Below are 7,811 nucleotides of genomic sequence, written 5' to 3' on the forward strand. Positions count from 1 at the left end.
GACCCCCTTGTATCTTGACCCAGAGCACTTCAGCTTGCCCCTCCTCCGACCCCATTTTGCTGCCAGAGGATGTTTATTGCTCTTTGACATAGAGTGTCACACCCCCTCCCTTTCTTCCTTCTCTATCCCGCCTGTAGAGCCTATAGCCTCTAATGCTACCTGCCCAGTCGTGGGATGAATCCCACCATGTTTCTGTAAGCCCTACTATGTCTGGGTTTGAACTGGCTATTCTGAGGGTGAGTTCCTCCTGTTTGTTCCCCATACTACGAGCCTTGGTATACAGGCATTTAAGGCCTTGCATAGCTGCGTGTGCCACCCCCCGATTAGGAAGACTATCTGAACCCCTGTTTCTTACCTGGAGACTCCTTGCATGTGTCACCTGTCTTGCTCAGGTGGTGTCTCCATGTCTTCCTGTGGCCCCCTCCCCCGGCAAGGCTAGTTTAAAGCTCACCGTGTGAGTTCAGCCTCCCTGGAAGAGAAGACACGCTTGCCTTTAGGAGAGAGGTGAAGCCCATCCCACCCCAGCAAGTTGGTGATGGTTGGTGATGGTAAATCCATGTTCCATGCATTTAATCAAGAGGAGGATGCCATTGGAGATGACTTTTCTTATTCCTTCTTTTCCAGTGGTTCCATTCCAGAGGTTAGAGTCCCTTCAACTCTGGCATTGAAATCACTGAGAAGAATAAGTCTGTCTCCCTCTGGAATGTAAGAAAGGACTTGGTCAAGACTGGTGTAGAATTCCTCCCTAGTTTCATTGGCAGCATCAAGAGTCAGGGCATACATGCTGATGACAGTGGCATATTGGCTCCCTACCAGTTTAAGACAGAGCCATGAGATGCTCATTAATTCTCACTGAGTTGGTTTATGAGTTCATTCTTAATGGCAAAACTAACTCTGTGAAGTTGGCATTCTCCTTCCTGTTTACCCTTCCAGAAGATGATATGGCTGCCTCCATGTTCTTTGAGCTGCCCATATTGCTCACTGCTGCTACCTCAATGTTGTGTCACCTGAGTTCTTGGGCCATTATTGCAGTGTGGTGCTCTGGGCATTCACAATTAGGGTGGTCCACGAGGGTCCTGATGTTCCCGTCCTTGAAAATGATGGTGCATCTTCGCTGGTATTTTCAACCACAGTAAAGGTGATTCCATTTCCAGTCAGGAAGTAATACAGAATCCTGTATTAAACAGGCTATGTTTAGTGCACCTTTTCTAGCTCCCTCCCCATGTGGGGTGAACAGGGCAGATCTTGAAGACGGCTACTCAGTCACAGTTACAGCTGCTAAATCACACTCCTGTCTCATTCAAGTGCTAAACAACCTTATTGTAATTGCCACCTGCATGCCAGTTCATGACTAGGAACTTGCAGAGCTCGCAATCCTGCTCTTGTCACCATTAGCTGATTGCCAGACAGTTTGAAGAATGTGTTTGGAAAAGCTGTTTTCATGGAAGATGCCTGTGCATGCCATCTTTTATTGTGGATTGCGCATCAGCTTCCACACAGCTCTTCAGAAAAGGACCTTGATCCAATGGCAAGGAGATCAAGAAAACTAGGGATCTCATTCCGTTGCAGCCTTCATCTGCCCTTGCAGCCATTGAGATTCTGACATTTTCTTCCACTTGTTTCATCACTGAGGACTTGTAGACCCATGGCTGGGGGTTGGGCAGGAGTATAGTGGTGTACTCTCCGTGTCACCACACTGTTAAAGGATATACGTGGCTTTCCAGGAGGGAAATCATTGCCATCTGTTGTTGTCACCACATCCTGGTAGTACTGCCACTGCTTGGTTCATGACTGCTTATTTGTCAGTTACCCCTGCTTATTTCACAGATAACCTAACCTGAAGGTCAATCCACTATCTGACAGCTGTGGACATGCTGGGTAGCAGTACAGCTCTGCCCCACTGGATGGCATATATGACACTGGTGGATTTGCAAGTGAGTGAACCTCAGATGTTGTAATAGGTGTTATTTGGTCCATTGATTATGTGGTCTGTATTGATGTTAGGGCAAAGAAAGCATCTGGGTCCGTTGCAAGGCCTGTTGCCTTGGCAACACTGGGCACTAAGGAGTCTGATGCTTGAGAGATGCTATTTGAGGTTGGAGGGGGCTGCCTGTAATGCAGGACAGGTTTCTCCTCTGTAACTACTTTGAGATGGTCATCCTTTTCCAGGAGGGGTTGAAAATCATCAATTATATGTCTAAGGCTGTTGTTCTCAACACTTTTGGACTTGAGACACACCTCTTTAGATATAAGGCATCCCTTCTGTGAATTGAGTGGCCCCCAATTTCAAAAACTAATTTTTAGATTTACACTAATTTACTAACTTACAGTGCTTGTTTCCTTGCTGAAATACCTGGCAATGATGATGGAGGATCATCCAGGCAGGAACAAGGGTGAGCTTGTGCTTATCTGCTGATCTTCTAACACCTCACTTATCTTCTCACACTTCAAGATACCCTTCAAAAGATCTGGCAGCACCCTACTGAAATCACTGGCCTAAGCTGTTCAACCTGGGGGCTGTAGGTGATAACCAGAGGGACTGGGTTGTTCTTATCCCAGGGTTGGTACTGTAGCAGGTCAGAGTGGGGTCCAAATCTAGTTATGTTATTTTAAGTGGCTACAGTTTGGGGTTGTAATATAATTGTAGGAATCCCTGCTCCACATCCTTATGGTGTGTATCCCAAAGATCTTGTGCAGATGTGCCCTGTGGTTTGCAGCTACGGTAGAACTAACATTCAGCCCTAGTAAAATGGAGACAACTAAAAACTAAAGATTGAAATGCTAGAAAACAAAATCAAAATATGTGTTGGAAAAACATGCTGAAGCTATAAAATGCTGCATCTCAGTACACAGATATGCCTCACTAGCATGTGAGGACCACCATCAGGAGGCATTCCAATGAGCACAGTACTCTGGCAACAACCAAACAGCATTCTTGTGGCTGTATTTAAATTCTCATTTCAGTGCCAAAAAGAAAAACAAATAAACTACCAATGGAGAGCCACTCAGGGTATTTGATGTACCCACCCAACCCATGACACTCACAATCTCTCAATTATAAAGAGAATACTATTTAAGGTGTTCAAGGTATAGGATTTTAACTTTAGATACAGTTTTGCAAAAAGCCAGCAGTATGTGGTTCAAGATTCTGTTTACTGTAGTTTAATGTATTTATGAATGGGGAAGGTGGAAAGAAATAAGTTAGTAACATTTGCAGGTGACATAAAGCTATTTAGATTCATCAGGACACAGAAGCACTAGTAGTAGCTCCATATAGACCTCAGCAAGATACAAGAAGGAACATTATGGGCATCTTTATATGTGGTCCAAGGGGGTGGAGGTGCTTTGATTGGAGCAGCTCTCACCGCTCTAACTAAAGCACCTACAGTGGCTCATGTATTCAGCATTCCATGCTTCAAAATGGTGGTGGGGACACTTTAACAACAAGCAATGGTCTCAAGTTGCTGTGAGGGAAGTTTGGGTTAGATATTAGGAAGAATTTTCTCACTAGGAGGGACTAAAGCACTGGAACAGGTCACCCGGAGAAATGGTGGAATCTCCATCCTCGGAGGTTTTCAAGACCTGGTTAGACAGAGCCTTGGCTGGGATGATCTAGTTGGGGTGGGTCCTGCTTTGAGCAGGGGGTTGGACTAGATAATCTCCTAAGGTCCCTTCCAACTCTAATTTTCTATGATTCCATGGATTTCCCTTGGTTTTTCTCTTACCTTCCCTCCTGTAACATCAGAAAACTTATTTTGGAAAGACAGAGAAAGAACACTTGTCATAAAACCCTGCAAAACCTTCAGAAAGATTTAAAATAAACTTGTTTCATAATGATTTGCGTGAGGAAGTCACAGAAAGGAGCGACTCCTTCTGTGATATGACCTGAGGCAAAGGGAAGCCTTTATTACTTTAACTGACTTCTTCCAGGGCTATTTCACGTATATAATATGTGAAATCACCCCTGCCACCATTTTGAAGTGCAGGGACTGTGAATACACATGATAACAAGGCTGCTAATTAGCATCCTCCAGCAGACTTGATTAACTGAGTTTGCTCTGATGTGTTCTAATTAGAAAGTGTTGGAGCAGGCATTGGGGCAGGTGCCCCATGATGGCAAGTAAAATTCCATGTCAATAAATGTAGAGTAATGCACATTAGAAAAAAAAATAAGTTACTGTTATCTCCTACATAAAGTTCAAAAATTTCCCTGTCCCTGATAATACAAAAATGAAGGGAACAGCCAATGATACGGGAAGGCAGACAATTCACACCCTAGAAAATGTCACAAGTAAATTCCATGTGACAACTAAATAAGCAGTGGAAACCACAGGAAACCAGACACCCAAGACCTTAATAAGATTCTAAGAGGAACTGGACAATGGCGATCAGGAGTACCCAGCATTGTTAGTGAGAACAAATTTTTGGAGAAGGGATATTGCATCTCAGGACTCAGGTCTTAAGTCAGTCTTGATATTCCGCATATGCCTCCTTTGAGGTTCTTAACCTTTCCTCTTAAAGGTTAGAAGAATTGTGTACAAATGCAGGATTGTGCAAGAAGGTATCTTGTGCACAATGCAGTCTGGCAATTCCTATACTAAATATGCCTACAGTAAAGTGATATTTTGTGTTTAGGATTCTGTTAATACATAAAGATGATATAACTGTGTTCTTGTAAGTTATTAAGGGCTGATTAGAGACCTCAATGCCATTTATTACCTACAAACAGCCCCAATGATTTCAAAGCCAATAGGACTCTATGTAGGCCCAACTGTGTGCTTTTGTGCAATAAATTACAGGTTCAGGGCCAAAATCTGTTCCTGGCTCTTGCAGAACTTGCATTCACTGTAAAATTGTCTAGGGAAGAACTGCTGTGGTTTAGAGGCCATCCGCTAAACTTCAGAGCATTGACAGCGTAAACCCTCAGATTTAAGATGGTCAGCTTTGTTTTAACTAAATTACAGGAAGACAATATATTTGACTGTATATATTTGTCAAGATGTGTTGCTTTGTTTCCCTAGCATGCTACCCCCTCAAGCATGTTGCAGGGGTGGGAAAAAAAGTTTATTGGAAATTATTATATTTGAAAAGGCCTTAGCTATTCCCCAGAAAGAGGAAAAGCGAACACAAGGTCAATTTACAATCTGACCTGAAAACACAAAGTTGATAATCGGCCGTCATTGCTTATTGTATCTATGTGGTGATTTGTTGAAATGCTCAATAAATCAGCTATTAGGTGAAAAAGTGCTTACATGCATTTTTCCCTTAAAAAAAATTAAACAACAAAATAAAAGATTGATTGACAAGACATCAATAAAGCTTTGAGCATACACTGCTGACCTTTTTTTCTTTGCACTGCAATCTGTGTTTATTAGAATTCAGCTCCTATAAATAAGTTTCTGTGGATGAAAAAGTAAGTGGCTTCTTGTGGACTTTTGCCCAATAAACTTCTGTGAAAATTCTAACTATTTAATACATGGCTTTCAATTTAATTCATTCTGTCTTCCATTCTTAAAAATAAGATATAACTTGGAATGAAATAGATTTAGCTGGTGGATTTTTTTTTAAGGCTGCATTTTTAAAACTCACCTTCCTTTTAAATGTCTACTACAGAAGTTTATCTAGAACAGACAGGATATATATCATTTCATGCCTGGTACTGTAGGCTATTTCTTCTTATTATATAAAAATGTATTATAAATCTGTGCTGTGTTTAGCATTATAAGAACTGAGGTCATAGTTGGTGACTTCAAAAGTACAGTGGAAATGAGACTTCAAATAGGACTAAATGCTACTGGCCAAGTTCTTATGTTCCCTTTTGTATTTGATGTCCCTGGAGCTTTTCAGAGACTGTTTTTTGTAAGGCCTTCACACAGCAATGATACCAGGGCTTATACTTCACAGCAAGCTTTGTGATATTTTGTGTGCTTTCTAAAAGTACCTGCTACTGGAGTCCTGTGATTTGGTGAAAATCCCTGTTTCTGTTATACAAAAAAAAAAAAGTAGTACAGTATGTCTAGCAGAAATGGTTGTAGAGGAAAACTTGAAAACATTGAGCCCTCAAGGCTCAAAATCTGGAGAATAATTAAAAAACCCAAGAATATTATATTTAAAACATTATATTAATATGATTCAGCCCTATTTATTTAATCACAGAAATGCTAGTTAGGTTTTGAGCTAATTTCAGAATGTATCTCTGCATGACACATGCCTTTCTTGGTTGTTGGTGATGGATAACTCTGAATCTCAGCTACTTGTGCCCTCTTTTTTCTTTCAAATACAGCAATGGTAAGGTTTTATCCCATTGCTTCCTTACTCTACAGAACCCTCTCCTGAAAACCAATTGTTCGTGCCTCTGTAGACTGACTGACTCTCTTAAGGCTTACATAAGTTTACAAAACAGCCAGTGAAAAGCGGCTGCGTAAGCACTTTATCTCCTGGCTTAGTTATAAGTGTGATACAGTCAACCTTTGAGAATATGGAGCAGACTTAAAGTACTCCTTTGCATTCTGGAAATGGTCCCGCAGTACCCACTATCTCACTTAAGTTTGCAGACTCCAGACAGTTGTACAATGTCAGTTTGCCAGAAACCAGCTTTGAAAATCACATGGAAGCCCTTCTCTTACCTTAAATAGGAGTCCAAATAGCTAGTTGCAATTGCCTAAGCTTTCAACGTAGTGGCCCTAGCTGCTCTGTGCCTTAGTTTCCCTATTGCTAAAATTGAAGTAATCCTACTAAATGGACTATGGAAAAGGCTTGTGGTCCTCAGGTGAAATGTACTATACAGAAGGGACATATGTATTATTATGTTATCCTCATTGCATACATTTGGATTGGACAGACTTCTGATGCAGGTCACCTGTGACAGTGTATTTGCTCATTTAAGTCACAATTCTGGATATCCTACAGGATCATTAGGGAGAAGCTAAACCATAAAATAAGGTACATTATGTCTGTAACTAAAGTGCAAGAGAGTGCACAGAGCTGCATGAAGATGTCACTAAACATGGCAGCAGGCCAACATTCTTTCTGCTTTGATTCGTATAGAAAATAATGGCATGGTTGAAGTGACACAATAAAATGTGATTCTTCAGTAAAATGTCGAATAGCAAGAGAAAGTGGTACAAAATGATCAGCCATTCTGAAAGGAGAATGCATTTATCATGCTCAGCTTGAAATACACTTTTCTTGTTTCCACAGTATACATCCAAAAGGTGGCAGCACTCAAGTCCAAATTCATCTATTGTGGGTAGACGTTAAAAGCAAACACAATACTTTAAAATACAAAAAAAAATTCTATATGGAGTTTGATTCTGCTTATTCAGTAATAATTAACTTTGCAAGCTTGGATCATTAAGATTACTATTAATTGCCCAACTGTTCAGCTGTGCTGACAAAAAAATTACTGAACACATTAAAAACATTGGGGTAAAGGAATAGCTATGCTACATCCAACTAATATAAAAGAAAATGGCTAGTAAAAACCTAAGCACAGATAAGGAAATTAGTTTTACTTACTTGCACTGCACATGGCTTGGAAAGTTTATATTATATAAGTGAAATAGCCCTGGAGGAGGTCAGTTAAAGTAATAAAGGCTTCCCTTTGCCTCAGGAGCCACTCCCTCTGTGATATGACCTTTCTGTGACTTCCTCACTCAAATCATTATGAAACAAGTCAAATGTTTATTTTAAATCTTTCTGAAGGTTTTGCACGGGACTGAGTTTTATGACAAGTGTTCTTTCTCTGTCTTTCCAAAATAAGTTTTCTGATGTTACAGGAGGGAAGGTAAGAGAAAAACCAAGGGAAATCC

The sequence above is a fragment of the Alligator sinensis genome, unplaced genomic scaffold (assembly GCF_000455745.1).
Source record: "Alligator sinensis unplaced genomic scaffold, ASM45574v1 scaffold229_1, whole genome shotgun sequence".
Lineage (NCBI taxonomy): Eukaryota > Metazoa > Chordata > Crocodylia > Alligatoridae > Alligator > Alligator sinensis.